At 41.2% G+C, this 18,988-nt stretch overlaps 1 protein-coding gene across 1 annotated transcript in view; it reads right to left on the bottom strand.

Annotated features, from left to right (window-relative positions):
* The window catches only part of PIK3R1 (phosphoinositide-3-kinase regulatory subunit 1), an 86,938-nt gene that overhangs the window by 40,663 nt on the left and 27,287 nt on the right, over positions 1 to 18,988 (bottom strand). The window lies entirely within an intron of this gene.

An 18,988-nucleotide genomic window follows, 5' to 3' on the forward strand; every position in this document is an offset into this window, starting at 1 on the left:
TAATTTTTTTAAAAGGGGCTAGAAGTTAAGCGAATTAAGCCAAAAGGATGTACTAGGTTTCCCCCTGTTGGTCACTCTTTGCATTATCCTTTTGAAGTCCCAGATTCAGTGTAGCCCACAAAACAGTTTTTGGGGCCATTTCATGTAACCTATTGAAGAAATCAGAAAGGGTTTTATAACATACTGCATCTGTTCTGTGGCTTCTTCTATATCAAAAAATATTATTAGGTCCTATGCTGGATTGTTACTTGATGACATCAAAACAATTGAAAAGCTACTGTGCAGCAGCAGACAGCGGGTGCAGACATGAGTTCTAGATGGCTCTATCAATAATAGGTTGGGAACTCGGAGGAAAACATTTAATATCTCTGGGCCTTCAAGTGCATATCAGTGAAGTGATAAGGTTTAGCTAAAGAATTCTAAAACAACTTTTGGTTCTTAAATTCTGTAGTTGGAAGACAAAAGTTGAGGTAATCATTGGGCCAACATAAAATCACTGAATTACATTTCAACATGAATTGCTTTAACAATAACTCTAGGGGCATCTGGGTGACTCGGTCAGTTAAGCGTCCAAGGTCAGCTCAGGTCACATGATCTCACAGTTTGTGAGTTCAAGCCCCACATTGGGCTCGTTACTGCCAGCTTGTCAGAGCAGAGCCCTCTTTGGATCCTCTGTCACCCTCTCTCTGCCCATCCTCCACTTGTGCTCCCTCAAAAAATAAATAAATATCAAAACAATAATAATAGCTCTATTCTCTTCAGCCGTTATGTTATTGCATGGCTGGCAAAACTTCCAGAGGAAGGCTGGACTTCATGCAAAAAGTTACTTCAAGTAAGGGGAGGGAGGGGAAATAAATTAAATGAGTTAAATTAAAAGAATGGAAAAATGTCAAAATTGAATTAGATTTCATTCGGCTACCTTAACCTGTAATTTCTGACACACGATGGGGGAAATTTTTTTGAAGCAGTCTTTTCGAATGAGATACAACCTTTCACTTGGTCATTTCTCCCATTTCTTTGCATGTGGATCTAACAGAAGGACAATGGACTACACGCTCTTAAATGCATCCCAAAGTCCAGACCCGCTACAAATCCGAGCATGCAGTTTCACCTAGGTGTCTATGTAGCACGATTGGGAGGGACGGGGGTAGAGACTCAGAAATTCAGAGCAACATAAAAGTCAGGCCAAGAGAAGGAAGGAGGGAGAGCGGAGGGTGAACAGTCACTGGCCTAGATACGGCTCTAGTCACTTAGCTTATTTCCATCAGTCACGCTAACAACCTTGTGAAGGACATCGGTCTTGTTTCACATGTGGCAAAGACTGAGAGGTTAGGCGACTGCAGCAAAATCACTTGGTCAGGGTTTGGCAGATCAGATACCAACAACCCACGTCTGTCTGCACCTAAGGGCAGTGCTCTTTCCACTTCAACCTTTGTTCTACAGGGAGGTATTTCTCCTGTGTTCCTTCTCCTGAGTTTCTGAATTAAGTTGCTTGTAAATGCACCCCTTTTAACATTTTGGCATTTCTGACCAACGCGTGCTGGGCTCTAAGAGATAGCAGGGAGGGTCCATGCAAAAGTGGCTCATGATCTACACAGTCAGTGAGTACAAATATCCATGAGAAAACACATAAAGGGGTTAATCATAAATAATGATACTCATGGGAAAGTGCTCCATTTCCTAAAACCTAGATCTCTGTAAGTTTATTCATTTCCTTCTGAGGGGATTTGGCATTCAGTCACTTGGAAAATGACATGCTCTCGAAAATGCAGTAGTAAGAAATAATCTCAAATCAAACAAGACCGGAAATAATACACCAGGGCCTGCCTTTCACATTTGAGGCTCTCATTACCAACATGCTAATAATAATGGCTAATACTTACAATGCACTTAACATGTGCCAGGTCCTGTGCGAAATTGCTTTAATGAAATTATCACATTTGGGGGCAGGCTGTCTCATCACTTCCATTTTGCAGAGGTGAACTGAGGCTCAGAGATGGTAAGTGATTTGTCCAGGCTCACATGGCTATACCAGTCAGAGCCAGGACTTAACTGACAGGGGTTATCTAGTTTAGACATAAAGGTTGCTCCCTTCCAAGGGATCTTTATTTAGTAGTGGAGTGTCCTCTCACCGAGTTCCTTTAGGGCATATAGTTTCCTTAAAGACTACATCTTTTTTTGGTCCAGCCCAGTGCACTACCCTGGCAACTGGGACTGCTAAGAGCCAGACAACAAAGTTAGAAAAAGAAGACTTCTCTAGGTAAAGAACACAGGTGGAAAGCAGAGAGCTCAAGAAGGGCCACTCAGGCTCCTTGACTGACCCATTTCTGTATTTACTATATTCTTCCAATTCTAGAACATTCTACAAGATGTTGAGCATATCAGATCTACACCTACTAAATGAGGGCAGAACTTGCCAGGCAGAGGGACAACCGACCTTCTCAAACCCGTGAAAACCACAGAGTGATACCAACCATTTCCATGGTCCTGTGTTCTATCAGACGATCGTTCATTTTGAAAGAAAAGGCAAAAATACACATGAAAGGAAATCCAACGAAATTTATGGGAACAGTCACCAAGTACAATTTACCCCAAAAATGGAGAGAAAGAATGATTTTTAGGATGCTGTAATGACGGGGTCCAAATATAAGCCATATATGTAATTTAAAATCTTCTAGGGGCCACATTACCGGTAAAAATAAATGAGAGAAAATGTAATCTTTTATTTAACTCTGTTTATCCAAACTATTATCATTTTAACATGCAATCGATATAAAGGTTATTAACGAGGTATTTTACATTCTTTACCTCTTCTTTTACACTCTTCGCACATCTCGATTCAGACCGGTCACATTTCAATGGCTCGGTGTGACTGTGGCATGTGACTAGTCAATGTCTCCTGGACAGCACTGCCCTAGAAGACACAGCCTTTCGTTTTCCCTCAGCGTGCTGCCGTCTGCTGACCACAGCCGACAAAAGGTTCCATTATCAAGGAAAGGCTGCCAGAGTCCAGCTATTAAGTGAGACAATCTAAGGTCTGCTTAGGTTCACATCTTGACAGTATGATCCTCAATCATTTCATTTATAAGATTAGTGATCATTAACATGTCCAATATTAGTTACCAGACAAATGAACATGAAAGGGGTGGAAGGGCAGCCATGTCTACTGAGGACTGGAGGCAGAGGCAGAAGGAGGTGCCTGAGGGTGCCCTGCCTATTTTTAAAGCGCAGCATCTTCAAATTCAAGGCCTCGAATACAGCCATCTTTCCGAAACACGCAATTTTACCAATCTGTTCTTACAAAAACTTGGAAACTATCGCTCGACTGTGTTAACCATACAAAGCACATTCCGGGATTCAAACTCTTGCTACAAAGGCAGCATGGCGTGGGGCTGTGGACAAGGTTGGAGCAGCTTAAGTGACATCCCGTTCTGTCAAATACCGTCTCTCCCGCGACAGGTGCTTGTGCTGTTTGCTCCCAGTCTTAAAACTTGACTCTTTCCAAGTAATGGAATGTGAAGCTTAAACCCAGCTAATAACTGACACTTCTATGGGGGGCGGGGAGGAAGGAGTTTCACAGCTCACATATCTGCTTCCCTTTTGGACCCCAGAAGAGAAAACTCGTTCCTTTAAAAAGTCAAAGCTGCTATTGTTCTCCCCAAATGTAAAATGTTTTAGAAGTGGCAGAAGCTGGAAGTGGGAAGCGGTTCCCAGCTCAGATTAGATGATAACATTATAAAAAGTATAAAGGCACTGAATCAAATATCATTATTCAGGAAAGGCAACAAGAATGGAGATTGACACTGTGCTCCTCAGACCTCGGGGCTTCTTCCAGGAGGAGGCCTCAGTCTGAAGGCAGTGGGGGTCACCACGCCTGAATTTCAAAGGCGATGTTTACAAGAGTCTGCCCTTATCAGACACTTGACATTTTGACAGAGTTTATCAAGTGAACATGGCTCTTGAGGTGTCAATTTTAATGGTTTTAGCACTTGACTACGCAGGTCAAATCTTGGTATAATGTGCTACTTGATGATGATACCCAGGAAATTGGGTCTCGGGAGGAAGTATGCGGTCTGTAACAGTGTGTCCACGCTGCCTGCATTGAACAGCTAAAAAAAGATTAATTTTAGATGCAAACAAATGTTTGAAGAAGGGGGCTCAAGATCGCCATGAGAATGTAAACTCTGGAAACTCACTCATGGAATTCATCGCATACCCACTGCACCAGCACGCAGAGGATGTGATCGGTGAATACAGGTTGTCTGAATGCACGGATAAAGGAGTCCATTACTCCCAAAATGTTCAAGAATTCTTGGTCTAAGAGAACAATTTGAAGATGAAACTTACGACAGACTATGACCCATGTGAGATTCTTAATTAAGAGAGCTTACTGAGTTTAGTTAATATACATGAAAGCACAGGGGCACCTGGGTGGCTCAGTCGGTTAAGCATCTGACTTTGGCTCAGGTCATGATCTCATGGTTTGTGGGTTCGAGCCCTCCATGGGGCTCCATCCTGGCAGCGCAGAGCTTGCTTGGGGATTCTCTCTCTTTCTCTCTCAAAATAAATAAATAAATGTAAAAAAAAAAAAAAGTTTAATGAAAGAACAATCACTTTGGAAGTAGTGATGCTACATTCAGATGCTGTTTCTTTGCCCCTCAGTGGTTTGGTGTCTCCAGAGCACACATGTAGGGCAGGGATGTTGATTACTGCACCCTGTGCTTGGTGGCGTGCCTGACACAGGGAAGTTTTTTCATGAATGTTGGTTGGGACTCCTCTAAGTGGAATCTTTCTGGACCTTAGTTTTCTTGGATATAAGCTATATGGACTGAGTTATCATTTCTAAGATCCTTTCCAGTACTCTATGAATACTGTGAATTGAACTTGCTGTCTGAAAATAATTGAGCATCCGAGTTATATATTTCTGCCAACAATACTGAATATAAGCCCTGACAAAATGTATCATCGAGATTTTAACACCCAGAAGTGGCAGCCCTTTCCTTACCCAGTACTTGAATATGGTATATGAATAATTCAGGGATTACTGATGAACAAAAAAGTATCAGGGGGTTGGAAAAATCAAAAACCAAAACGAAAACCCCAAATAACAGACCATGTACACTGAATGTCTGAACATGTTAATTAATCTGTTCCACAGGAATTGTTTAACCAAGTAAAAAGAACACCGTTTTATAGGACAGATGAAAAATTATTAGCAGAACAGAATAATTTCAAGTGTAGTACGTACCTTTTCCCCATCCTCGTGACTGTATCACTCCTTGTGGAGACTTTCCAACAGATAGTAAGCCAAAGGCATAAAGGGAACACTGGAGAATCACTAAAGGTTAGCCCCATGTTAATAAGGGTCACTCCTTCATGGTTATATCTGCCTTTCAGCAGGCGCTTTGGTAGACTGGACAAAGGGGGGTGAAATTTGTGGGAAGAGGCAGCTTCTTTCATCCAGCTGCCATATTTCATTGAGTTATGAACTCCTTTATACTTGTTCCTATTATTCAAAATGCTGAAGCGGGAAAACAACCCGAAGTAAAGGTAAGTGACTGGGCAATGGAGCTCTCACTTCTGGTTGTCCCACCTCAGGCTGTGGTCCGAGCAGCATCCTACGTCCCTTATGGAACACCTCACAGCAGTGGGCAAAGAGGCCCCCATAAAGCACACTGTCGCTCCCTCTTGTGACCACGCCCTGAAGAGGAGGCCCTCTACCACAGACCCGCACAGGGGATACCCTGACCCTGGCTTGGTGGGTCACCACAATACAACTGGCCGCGTGAATGCACGGACCTCCTTCAAGACAGCCAGACCCAGGATCAAGTGAAGAACAGGAGACTTCTCTTGAGCATCTCCATTTTCCTTTCCCAAACCTTTTTCCCAATGGGGCAATATTCTTTCTCTATCATCTCACACCCTTACTAATCCTCCTCCCCGATCCATGAGATTGCTCAGCGCCTCATGGCCTCTCTGGTTTCCCCCAGGCTCAAAAACCAGCCTCTTACAGAAGGCTGATCACGGTGAAATGGGAATGACCAGCAACATTTCATGTGTTATCATTCCAGAGATATATGGTTGATTTTAATAGGGTCTCTAGCCACATTCTTCTAATCGTAGAATTCCAGGCGTAATCTTCTCTGAAGACATACACCCAAATATATGGTTCCTTAGTATTGTGCTGTAAATGAATCATTAGAATAGGTCTAAGTTCATTAAAATGCTCTGCTCAGTGGTAGATTTTGCAAACCTGAGACCAGATGATCATTTAGGACACCAACCATGCTCACTGTCTGTGCTTCAACAACAATCAACTTCATACTGCCACGATAAAATTAAGAAATATTACAATAATACCTTAAATGTCTGTAGCACTTAAAAGATTACAAAATGCTTTCATACCTTTTTTTTTTCGGACCCTCAAAATAGAGGGGGAAAAAAAACCCGAAAAAACACACACAAAAAACAACAACTAGTCAAAGAGAAAAGCAGAGGCGGTGACCAAGGTAGAAAAAGACACAGGTTAACAAATAAGTTCAGGCTGTTTTCATTAAAGAACAGGAAAACATCCAGTTGGGGTCATCAAAGTTGCTTTGAACTATGTCTTATTTTGAATAAACAGATACTTGATTTTAAAGATTTCTGTGAATACGCCCTTATGAATTCTGTGTCCGCCCCCCTATTCCCCACTTGCAACCAGGTGCTTCAGAAAAAAAAAGAATAAAAACCACACCAGAAAGGCACTCGGTTACCACGCCTGCAAAGCCCATGTCTTTGCGGTTTTTAAAGATGTTATCAGCATTTTATGTGAAATGCCTTGCAGAATGAAGTCCCAAGCAATCACCGCTTCTCAGGAATTGTGCGAAGCGTAAATAATATTCCAAATGACATAACAACACTTATGCATGTGCATATTACAATCTCTCTATTACAAGCTTTAATGGGAAGAGATACCAGTTCCAGAGACGAATTGTTTCACTGTTTCACACTGACAGCCAGTGGGTTTCACTTCTGCCCTCTGATCCCCTCCCAAGAAGATCAGTCAACTAGGATCTTAAAAGAATACTACAAAAGAAGTGAAGCCACCAATCAAAATAAAGGTAAGGTTCCCTGTTTTTCCCAACACCACTATCTTCATAAAATTACTAGCCCATTTTCCCTAAGGACCATTTTACAGAGCATGGCTTCCAGTCAACGCTTGGTCCCTAAGGCAGGCCCATGAAGAAGTAGCTAACAAGTGACATTTGGTTACCAGCCCCTTGCTGAAATAGATGGTGTGTGGCTGAATGAGAGGCTGACCGAGATAAAGATGCTATTCACGTACAGCTTGGTCAAGAATGAATCCTGCCAAAGACCCCAGAGAAGCCCTGAATTCACCATTTGTTCCCATACAATACTAACTTCCCTTTATCAGCAAGAGAGGGTTATTTCTTCCACATGTGTGGCATGGAAAAATCTTTACCTGACAAAAATTTCCAAGGACCAAAAAGTGAGTACTTTGCAAATTAGGGGATGAAACAATTCTCCTTAGGTAACTTTAGAAAATTAGATGCTGTTAAATTTTATCACTCATTTAAAAATCTCAGAAGTTAAGCTCTGTGAAGCTTCTGGAGCAACCCAGTGACTAATGCTGCAGGCCAATCCAGAGTTACATCCCCTGAAAGATTTCTCTCCCCAGCAATCACAGCTTCGGAGCAGCATGAAGTCCATTCATGGTACAAATCGTGGCCTGATCCATGTCAACTGGGGACAAAGGCAAGATAAAGATTTCAAGGCTACTCAGTGGAAAATTTAGGAATAAGATTCCAGAACCTCAGAAAATCTTGATTTAACTTACAATACTACTTAATTTGCCTCAATGGGGAAAAAAAAAGACTGTGCTCAGGCAATCAACTTCCCTGTATTATATAAAGTTTTAAGACCTAAAAAGAAACAAGATTATGGGTGCGAACAATAGCTAAGCACTTCCAAGGAGGGCTTCTCTTCAACCACATTGAAATTGTCAAAAGTAAGTTGCCAATGGTGACTAAGGAAAACTCATTAGTCCATTCAGGCCAGCTCCAAGAGAAGGGACTTGACTGTACAAAACGAATAAACATCTACACAGTTCACATTTCGATTTGGGATGCAGAATCATTCTTTAGTCCCCAACAAATTTCTCCTGGTCTAACTTTCCATTTGCTAACAGTGCCAGAAGAATAGAGTTCACAGAGCTACCAGCTGACGTTTGCTCAAACATGGACCGTGCAACTGATCCGTAGAATATTCAAGCGTGCCGGCTCACATTATGACCAAATGGCAAACATTTAAAAATGACTCAAGACTCTGGAAAGGTTATAAAAATACCAAAAAAAAAAAAAAAAAAAAAGAAGAAGAAAGAAAGAAAAAATAAAGGGATTCGTGGGAAGATAAAATGTAGATATTTAATAGCTCCTGGAATGGATATAGATGGGTTTATAGTTCATTGTTTTCAGTAATTCCTCTGACTAAATAAACTTTCCACCTGCTTAGTCAAGTGCTGAGAGAATAGGACTACAGTGATGTATGTAAGAAGCATGCATTTCATTGACCATAAACGACTCTAATAAGGCAAATGTGTGCAGCTGGAATTAACCTGTATCACATTTCACCAATCTCCCATCTCCCTGTAGATATTTGCAAACACCTCTCTAAGTCCCAGCTGCTTTTAGTTAATAGCTGATGTGAAGAGCATCTTGCCGAACTTTCCAGACCATTGTTTCATGAAAAAGGAGGATTCTGAACCTTTTTTAAAATAAGGATCAGATCAATTTATTTCCAAGTCAAACGTATGACCCAAAGATAAATTTAAGTTTAGCTCTTTTAAAAAAAGAGTAATACTTCACATTGAATGTGCTCCTGAGGCCAGAGGAAATGTTCTTTCCTTTCCTAAAATTTCTAGCCAAGTTCTAACAAACCCAGTTTCTTCCCAAGAATATTTGTTTTCTATTTCTCTGAGTCTAGTGTAAAAGGGCTGGAACCTTTCACAAGACAGAATCATTCCATTTGCTAGCTGGCTCTTTCTCCGAGTCCAGCTCCAATCCTATGGGACACGTAAATCCTCAACTGAAATGTAGGGTAAGTGTCAAGAAACATACTTGGAAACTGGGAAACCACCGCTCAAAGCACAAACACAAAGACAGCAGTGAAGACCCACTTTAAATTAAAACTCTAGCAGGCAGAAATACCACTAATCGTTAATTCTTTAGCCAAAAAATAAAACACATTCAAGGAAAAAGTATGCAAATTATTACTAATGGGGGAACAGTAATGCAGATTAATCATTAGTATTGCTTGGAAGGAGGGGCAAGGTAAATAAATTTACATTTACGCTGACTTACTTAAGCCGGACATATAGCTCATTTCTCTCATTAAATACTGTGTCAGGCAGTATCTGGGGTAAAACACAAAAGTGGGAGCAACAAAAAGGAAGAGAAGGCAGGAGGAGGCAGCTTTCACAGCTACTGTGCTGTGCAGGCAGCTGCCACTGGATGGCAGTGGGGTGTCACACAGGTAGGTTGCTAAGTGCTGGGATGGGTCACTCAACACTCCAGGTTCTGCGCCCGCCCGTAACTCAAAGCCTCAGGAAATAAAAAGAAGCTCCTCTCCACAAACAAGGTTGGGGACTTCTGGCTTCGGGGTCTGCAAACCCTCATTCTGATCATCACCAAGTGCCTTGAAAAACACCAATTTACTGTCAGAGTATGGCAGGGAGGACTGAAATAAATTAAATTCTAATTCTAAATAACATCTAGGATTCTGAAATTCAGAGAACGAACACACACTCCACACATACACTCCCTCCGGTTTACTATTGAAACATCATCATCCCAAGCCCAGGACAGCAAATTGAAACCACATTTTATTCTACTTTTTCTTGTTAGCTTGATGGCTTCACCACACTTTTAAATGCTACACACTCTCCTCCCTCTCCCTTGGCATTTGATCCTTTTTTTTTTTTTTTTTTTTTGGTGAAATCAGTAATCTCACCAGTGACAAGCTTTGCTTTCACTAAGTATATCTGCCAACTTAAACAGCATCTCCTACGGCAACGGGATAATGAAAGACACATGTAGGTACTTGCCCATCATTAGACACCAACTCCTCAAGTCGGCCTGAAATTGGGCCTGTAATTCTGTTGATCGTTGGGCTCAGGACAGCTGTAAAGAGTGGTCTAAGATAGTCTGGATCTGAGTCTCAGCCGCGAGTGAAAGATGCAAGCAGCCGACCTTTCTCATCTGTGCGGGACTCACCGTGAGGCAAATCCCAGCTCTTGGGTTCAATGGGGGAGATGTGAAGGATTGCTCAACACTTGGCAAATGGTGAGGTCTCAAGACATCAAATCGTGAATTCTGCCTCATTCCTGCTAGTTGAACTGGAGGCAGTGTTTTCAAGCCCAAACTTATGATCCAACCAGAACATCTCCAAGGTCGGCCATTCCTTCCGCACACAGCCAAGGCTCCACCAGCTCCCAACCAGGGCGGGGCCTGCAGATCTAATCTGAGTCCTTCCACGGAGGACACGCAGTTCACTCCTTTCTCCCTCTCTCTCCACAGTGTCCACTGGGCACTTTCCTCTATGGATACTGACAGATTCTATTATAAAACTTACAAACTCTGAAGAATGGACTAACAAAAAGGCTGGAAGATTTGAAAGGAAGGACCTGTAGTTCTAGTTCACAAGAAAACCTTCCTATTTTCCGCAGCTGGGTCCACCATCAGGAATCAGTGGCTGATTAATCCAGGCCTACAGGCACCCACCCCCCCTCCCGCCTCTCTGCATCCCCCAACCCCAACCTGGAGACTGACTTAAGCCCCTTTTTATGCACTTCCTTTGGGAGTTCATCAGTGGCTCACAAATGTCGGGCCCCCTTACTTCTACTCAACAAGTAAAAACCTAGAGGGCCATTGGGCCTCATAAAGACATGCTCATTATTCAAATTATTACTTTTTTTTTTTTTTAACATAACAGTACATTGAAAAACTGACTCAGGAACCGTTGACATCTTTCATCTTCTAAACCAAGAATCTCTGAGTCATCTTATGCACAGCACAGCAATGAGAGATGTGTTGCAAAGGTTCTGTGAAGAATACATTTCCCCTCTACATTAAATAGCTATTTTAAAATCAAATCTAGAATGCAGGAATTTTAACTTCCATAAGGACAAAGGCAACGTTAGACAACAGGACCACTGTATTACCTACTTAAAAGAAGCTCTTTGGCAAAAAATAGATAAAATAAAAAGTAAATCCAATGGTAGTTTAAATGGAATCCTTATCTGAAAGCAATAGTGGTAACCCATGGCACGTGACTAGGTTCTGAAGATAAATCTTTAATAGCTAAGAGTTGATTATTGTGTCAGGAAATTAATCATTTCCCTCACTTCCCTCCTCCCTTGGGGAGTCCCAAGGCAACAAGCTGTTGGAGCACCAGGTTAATTTTAGTAATATGCATATAAGGTAATCACATATACACTTTTGATTTAAAAGGGCCTTTTAGGATATGAATTAGGTTTCCTTTAGCTCAGTGGCTCTGGTAAGCACATTTTGAAAATGAGTGACTAACTTCCAAAACTCCAAGAGAGTCAATTCAAACTCCCAGAGCAGCACAGAAGTCTGGGGATACAGAAGATCTAACAAAACTTTCCTAGCATGGCTAAATATCAACACAGGAAGTCTCCAACTTATACAGGGATTAGGTTTCCAAAGCTCATTTCTGAGTTGACTGTCCAAAACTCAGAACGCAGGAATATCATAAAGGGTGGTCAGGTCCCCAGATCAGACCGCCCGAGTCTATTTCACAGAAGTTATTTTGAATAACTACACTGGTGATGACTACAAATGGGCTTATTTCAGTGACATTATGGGCAATAAAAATTTTAGTATGTAAATATGGAAACCTAAGGCACTTAAGATAATTTCTGTATCTAAGTATGTCAAGACCCATGGGAGTAACCCAATCCACCTCCCTTTGCAAATGACGTCAGAGCCAAGGGGGCAGGCAGAGCAGTGGGAAATACAAGGGCTAGGAGGAAGGGAACACAGGAGGTATGGCAATGCAAGGAGAGCAGCAAGGGGTGGGGGTGGGGGGTTCCCCTCGCCTTCCTATCCTCTGCTGGGGTCTGTCACTGAGATCCCAGACCCTGTGGGAGGTACCCACTTCCCTCCTCCTGCTTCAGACCATCTGAGGAGGGGGCAACACAGCCCCAGCAACCTGAGAAAGGGCAGTGATGCAAAAGGAGGAGGGCGCGGTAACGGTGAAGGAAGGTGCCTCGTCCTGTTTCCAAGGTACACTGTTGCTCACCCGGCTGCAGCCGGAGCTCAGCTCACACACTCTGCTCCCCTCCACCAGGGTTTGAGCTTCAGAGATAACAGTGAAGATACCCTATTCACTATGTTGACCCCCACATCCAGCCCAGTTAAGTGGCATACAGTAAGAATGTAACAAATGACTGTGAGTAGGGGTGCCCAAGGAACTGCTTCCAAATCTCCAGGGCAACAACGTCAGGACACTGGCCTATTCACCCATGTATTGACTCACAAGTACTCTATCGACTGCCTTCCATGTGGAATGTTCAAATAATGGCCCAAGTGAGGAAGGATCTGTGTTAACTTTTCTTCCTAGGAATTCCCATTCAGAGTACTTGAAATGCTTGGTAAGTGACACCTATAAACACCTATTAAAACATAGCTTTATGGGAGGTTAAATCATTCTTGGGCTAGCCCAGCAACAGGAGCTACACAGGGCAGCAGTATTCCCAGAATGGTTTGTTGAACTAACCGATGTCATTTGGGGCGGGGGGGGGGGGGGGGGGGGAACAAAACAGTTTAGTTATGAAATCCAACTGCCCAGTACAATATTCTGAAGTGAGAGGGTACATAATCTGTCTGGGCAGCATTTAAAAGGCCCAATGTGTCTGCTTTTATGGAAACACACTACAAAAAGACCAAGGAGAGATACCACAATACACAGTTGATGGATGAGAGTAGAATTTAAAAGGGGAGAAGAGCTGGGTAGTTGAAAAAAGCAGAAATTGAAGAGAGAGCCAAGTTTCACATGCACCTAATTCTACTCTTCTTTAATGTTATGAATAAAACCAACCAGAACAGGAAAATGACTCTGAATTTTAAATAGTGAGTAAGCATATATTCCTTTTCCTAAGGAAGGGACAAAAATAGAAGAGAAAGAAGGTATCATTACTGGTAAATGGGCAGGTCTTTGCAGAAGGAAATGACACAGACTGATTATAACAATGCACTTCAACTTTCCTACATAAAATGCTCATGATTTAAAACTTCTGACAACGTTCACAAAGCTACCTTTCCTCCTCTATCTCAACTCTTCAAATTACACCGCGGGCACCAGGTACGAGCCTCCTGCAGACAGCCACAGAAATCTGCTGGAAAATATAAATATATTTTACTTACCTCAGAAAGCATTTCTTGATTTATTATGGACTCAGTCCGACCACTCTTGTGTTTGGTTTTTGCTTTTATCGTGCCTACTCATTTAAATTCACCAATATGTTGCTTTATAACAGTTTATATATTTTCTTTTCACACATATATAGGTGTACTATATAAAAATTAAAGCAAATAACATATGGTTCTCCCCATTTTCCTTATATTACCTCTTCCTTTAGCTGATAGAGTACTAAGTTCCCAGGGCAAAATCGGGGGAGGGTTGCCGAAACAATTAATTTGGGGAATATGTAATGCCACCAAAGGGTATTAAATAATTATTTGGGAAGTAGCTAACATCAAAAGGCTTAAAATTCCAAATATGAGTAGACATGTGAGCAAAAAATAAGGACACAATACAGGGAGAGCGGTGGCTTTATTCCTAAGTTTGGTAGGATATATATCAACACATACATACACACACACAGTCACAAATAAAACACTAATTTATATAGGTGTTAATTTTCTCAAGATTTGAATGAAGCGTGTGTAGATATTTGGGATACGGAGGAAAGGTGGATTTAAGATGATACAGCATTAACAATAAAAAAAAAACTCTATTGCGCTACTGTTTTATATTTGTATCCAAGTATTCTTAATAACTGAATTTATGTATCAATCTTAATAGTGGGGAATGATTTATTAAAAACATTTTCCAGAGACGCCTGGGCAGCTCAACGGGTTAAGCGTCCAACTTCGGCTCAGGTCATGATCCCACGGTTTGTGAGTTTGAGCCCCATGTTGGACTCTTTGCTGATAGCTCAGAGTTTGGAGCCTGCTTCAAGTTCTGTGCCTCCCTCTCTCTCTGCCCCTCCCCTGCTCATGGTCTGTCTATTTCTCTCTCTTTCTCTCTCAAAAATGAATAAACATTAAAAAAAAAAAAAAAACAAAACATGTTCCAAGTTTGTAGACATTTGAGACTTTTCAAAAAAAAATCACCTTTTATTATTTTATTATTATTACTATTACTATTATTATTATTATCAATGCACCTTTAAGATGTTCAAAGACTATGGGGAGATGGCATCACTCAGGGCAGTGCTCTCTGTCTAGTGTTCATGATCTAGAAAAGCAGATCCTGGCACCAAGGCACAGAAGGCCAATGTCTCCAAGCCCATCCGACTTTGGTTGGACAGGAAATGATGGATTTCAAAGGCTGGAGTGAAGCAAAGACCAAATTAACAATAAAGTTAGAAAAATGTTTTCAAAATCAAACCTCCAAATTTGTCTAATTAAACATGCATGTATCCATTAAGAGTCCATTAAAGTGGAATTCTGACCATCTCTAAACTATGCTTTTAAGAAAGGGATCATGAGAGCAGCACACCTCCTCTCCATCAATATCTACTATGATTTAATGAGACAGGGTATGAAAAAAAGAAAGCACAGAGTAAGAATTCCTCATCAAATCACACGCTTTCAAATATCTCAGCTAAAAGCACCATCAAAGTAATTCCGTTCTGATCACACCCACTATCTGTTAGATGGGCAAACATCTTTTAGTTTTACTTCTTTTTTTAACCAATAGGTGGCAATCTTTATTGCCAAGACTATTTAAGCAAAACCTTCAGTGTAGAAAGACGGTTTTTCCTCCCTCCTGTCAAGACTCAGAACGTCATTTACCAATGAGCTATCTAATAAATGATTATTAATCATAAAGGCGAAATAGTTGTGATTTATTACATTACTGTAATTTTGGCTTGGTAAGAAAAAAAAAAAAAAAAGACGACGACCTGACGATTTTTTCAATTAAGAAACATACCGAACAGAGGGAGCAAAATGACACTTTTTTCCTGGGTATGGTTTTGACAGTGTTATTACACCAAAGGAAGGCAGATAATAAGTACAGAATATACCCAAATGGTATATAGGTCATGAAGACGCATAATGTAAAAAGAATACAGGAACTGACCAGAGTACATCTTCTAGGGGACCAGACTTGTTAAGCACACATGAAGACACTGTTGTAAGGAAGAGAGCACTATGCCAGCACACAGGTGTTTGGCGAAAGCACTGCCCCTTTCCTTGGAAGCGAAGACAAGGTTCAAGAATGAGTCTCAGAAAACTGGTCAGTGCCACAGCCAGGGCTGTGTAGCTTCTGTCATTTCTGCTGTCATTTAACCTCATTTCTTCTTGGGATAGCCACAAAGAAGGTACAAAAGAATCGTTTCATAAATTTCCAGATGTTTAAATCAGCTCGAGGTCCTTATTTCCTGTGGCTAAACAATTCCAATTCTTCTCATTCCCTCCAGATCTAAACACATCACTTAATTTTAAGAACTTCTTTTGTGTGCATGCCAAACGCGTTTTTAAAATTTTTGAATGGTACCAACGAGTTGCTGATTTTTGCCAAATACTAGGTTTTTAATACTCTAATTTTTTAGGGGCTTGGTTGTGACCACGATGCCTCACCAAAATCCTCTGGTTGGCGGAGCGTCATTAAATTCTATTTTACAGATGAGAAAACCAAAGTGAAGTATGTTACCATCTTTACGACACACGGCAAATTAGTCTCGGTAATTAGGACTAACGGTTGGCCAAGGGCATTGTTCAAAGCCCAGCCTGTTCATAAGTGTTCTAACATAAGCAAGAACAATGAAAAATGACGTTGAACAAAAAAGTGCAATGGTTGCTTCGGTGAGCCTACAACATTAGTAACAAACTCCTTCTCCTATATATCTTCCAAATGCCCACAAACACCCAAACTTACAGGACATTCCAAACTCAACCAGCTTGAAATCAATGAAGAAACAAAGCATATTTATCAGAAGTCCTAAACTTTCCCACAGGTGCAACCACTGTTAAACAGATCCACTTACAGTACAATAATTATGAAATAGGAATTTGCTCATGTACAAAAGTAGTTCACAATCTTCCTCAAAACAGGAGGCAGCCTCTTTGGAATAGGACACAAAGAGAGTCAGAAAGACCCATCGCATATTGTGTGCTAGGTTCTTTTAGGATGCTGAAATGTATTTCTTCCTTTTGAAGACAGCAGCTGAGACTCAGAGAACCAACCCGAAGTGAGTGATTTGGATGCCTGATTTAATCCGGCAATTAACTGTGAGTCACTTCACCCCTGGTTTGTCCCTTCAATAACAAAAATAATTCCTTATGCCAAACGGATGCAGGGAAGTTGATTAAACTATACACTGCTTTGGGTTTCTTTAGAAATTGTCTATAAAACCCATGGGGTGTGCTAGTCAACAAAACATTACACAACTGGAAATGAGGTTCAGTTAAAGGTTATTTCTTACCTCTAGTCCCACTGACTGCCACATGAGATCTGAGTTCAAAGAGGTACGTTTTTCTAATGCCTAGGCTGTCTTACGACTAGTATTAGAAAACAAAGGGAGAAAACTTGGAATTAAGATAGATCTGACCAGTCAACTATTCGGTGAACGGCAGCATTAATACATTCTGCCTGACCTACAATTATGGTTACAGCAAATACTCTTCACCCCACCGCAGAAATTTAACTTGGTGCTCGATATGAAATATGCAGTCAAAAGACAAGTTTTCACAAGGGCCACTGAGTGAGCTTAATAATCCAATTAAAAGAAACACATCCTCAAGTCTTTAATTAAGACCCATTTAGGTAAGAAACTTTCAATGCGTGCTTTCGGCTAAGTCCCAGTGAATGAAAGAACAGAATTTCCTCCTCCCCTTAGTCCTGCATCCAAGGCAAATGCACTCCTTTTGACTGTGTTTCAGGCTCAGATTCTTGTTTTTCTTGTACCTAACTAGAAGAAAAAAATCAAGTCAAATTCTTTCAATTTTAAAAGGTTTCTATGTATAAATAAAAGATCACCAAGGATCAGTGATTAACAGAATTTCGGTTTCCTCCTGATAAAGCTTTGGTTTGCATATACGCATCTGTCAAATCCGCAGGAATGTCATCTTAGTAAAGATATAATTAATGCAGCCACACAACACTCCAAATTAATGCTTTAATTTAAACTACAGCTGTTTAATCTTCTCATTGGAAGAGACCAGAATAACTAATGCTCGACTCTAGAGGAGCAGGAAGTAAACAAGAGTAAAAGGAAACTGAAGTTACTCAATTGTCCATGAAGCTTAAGGAACCATTTTATGCAGTTTCAATTAAATAGTCCCTTGTCACTCTGGTCCACGTGACTGGTGAATGGCAGATGTCTCGGAATCTGAATCCCAAAGCTAACATGTCTCTGCCCCTGAGCCACCGAAGTTAACTAAGCACTTACTTGCTTTATGTTTACAGTCCTGGGCCGGGACCTAGTCCCCAGGTAGCTTCTTTTTGTTTAGCCAACTACATTGCCTCAAAAGACAAAGAAAGGCTGCAACTGGACACCTGTGTCTTCCACAGCTGTTCACCCATATTCTCTTCAGTGAACATTTTGAGGAGGAAAGAAAGGTAGGACCATTGGTACAAATTCCCAGTGGGGCCCCCAGGCTACCTCTCTCCTCCACTGTGAAGGGACATCAGTGACGTGTGTAGACAAGTTTGCAACAAACTAGGGGACCTCCGGAATCCAGGCTGAAATGGTTTATTCAGCTACAGCTGTGAGAGAACAGAACTTGGAGCTTCCTAACTCCGCCCTCTTTCAATTCACTGAAACTTCCTTTGAAAAATGTTCTAGGTTATGACCTCCACATAGATGATTCTTCCCAGAGATGAATTTTCTCTGAGGGAAATCCTCTCAGCTAGTCGGAGACTGTAAGAGAGGACACGTTTTTTAAAAAAGGAAACACAACATCAAAACCTTTCTAAGTTTTATGTGTCTAATCATAGCAGCAAACAAATCTTTTCTTCATCAAAATTTAACCGAGAGCCCAGGTTTTACATGCCTATGAAAGGTTCAAAAATAACAATTCTTCTGATACCAAGAACAGAAACACAAGTGTGTTTCAAATAACACAGAGGCAAAGGCCTCAAAATGGGCCTTCCTCTTTCATCGTGGCCTTTTGTAAAAATTGCGACAGTGCACCAGTGGGAATTCTGGCAGGAAAAAAAGTCCCATCAGAGACTGGCTTTTTGTTTTAAGAAAAAAAAAAAAACAAAAAAAAAACAAAAAAACATGCTTATGCTGAAAATTCTTGCTTTTTCCATTATGTGGTGTCTGGGGGAGGGTGGGAAGAGGAAGGCTTCTTTCTATATCTGTAGAGCACTGTAATTTAAAATGAGTCATGTAAAACATAAATGAAAATGTTAACCTCTCAGACGGGGGTCAGCAAATTATATTCCTGCTTAGATCCATTTTTTCTCTGGCTAGCTTGACTAATCCCAAGCCAGGGGCTTTCCCTATAGACATACTCCAACGTACCTAGAAAAGTGAGGGTTAAGTCTGAAAAATGGCAGGCTTGAGGAGGAGGCCTCAAGGCCTTAAGGATTGAGAAATCCTTGGCCACAGCTCAGCCTTGGGCTATCCCCACACTACCCCTCAGCCCCAGATCCCTCCCATTTCACAGCAGTGAATTTTCCCAAACAGGTATAGAGAAGAGACCCTGACTCCTATGAGGGGTGGAAT

The sequence above is a fragment of the Puma concolor genome, chromosome A1 (assembly GCF_028749965.1).
Source record: "Puma concolor isolate L17-30 chromosome A1, mPumCon1.1.hap2, whole genome shotgun sequence".
NCBI classification, from domain to species: Eukaryota; Metazoa; Chordata; class Mammalia; order Carnivora; family Felidae; genus Puma; species Puma concolor.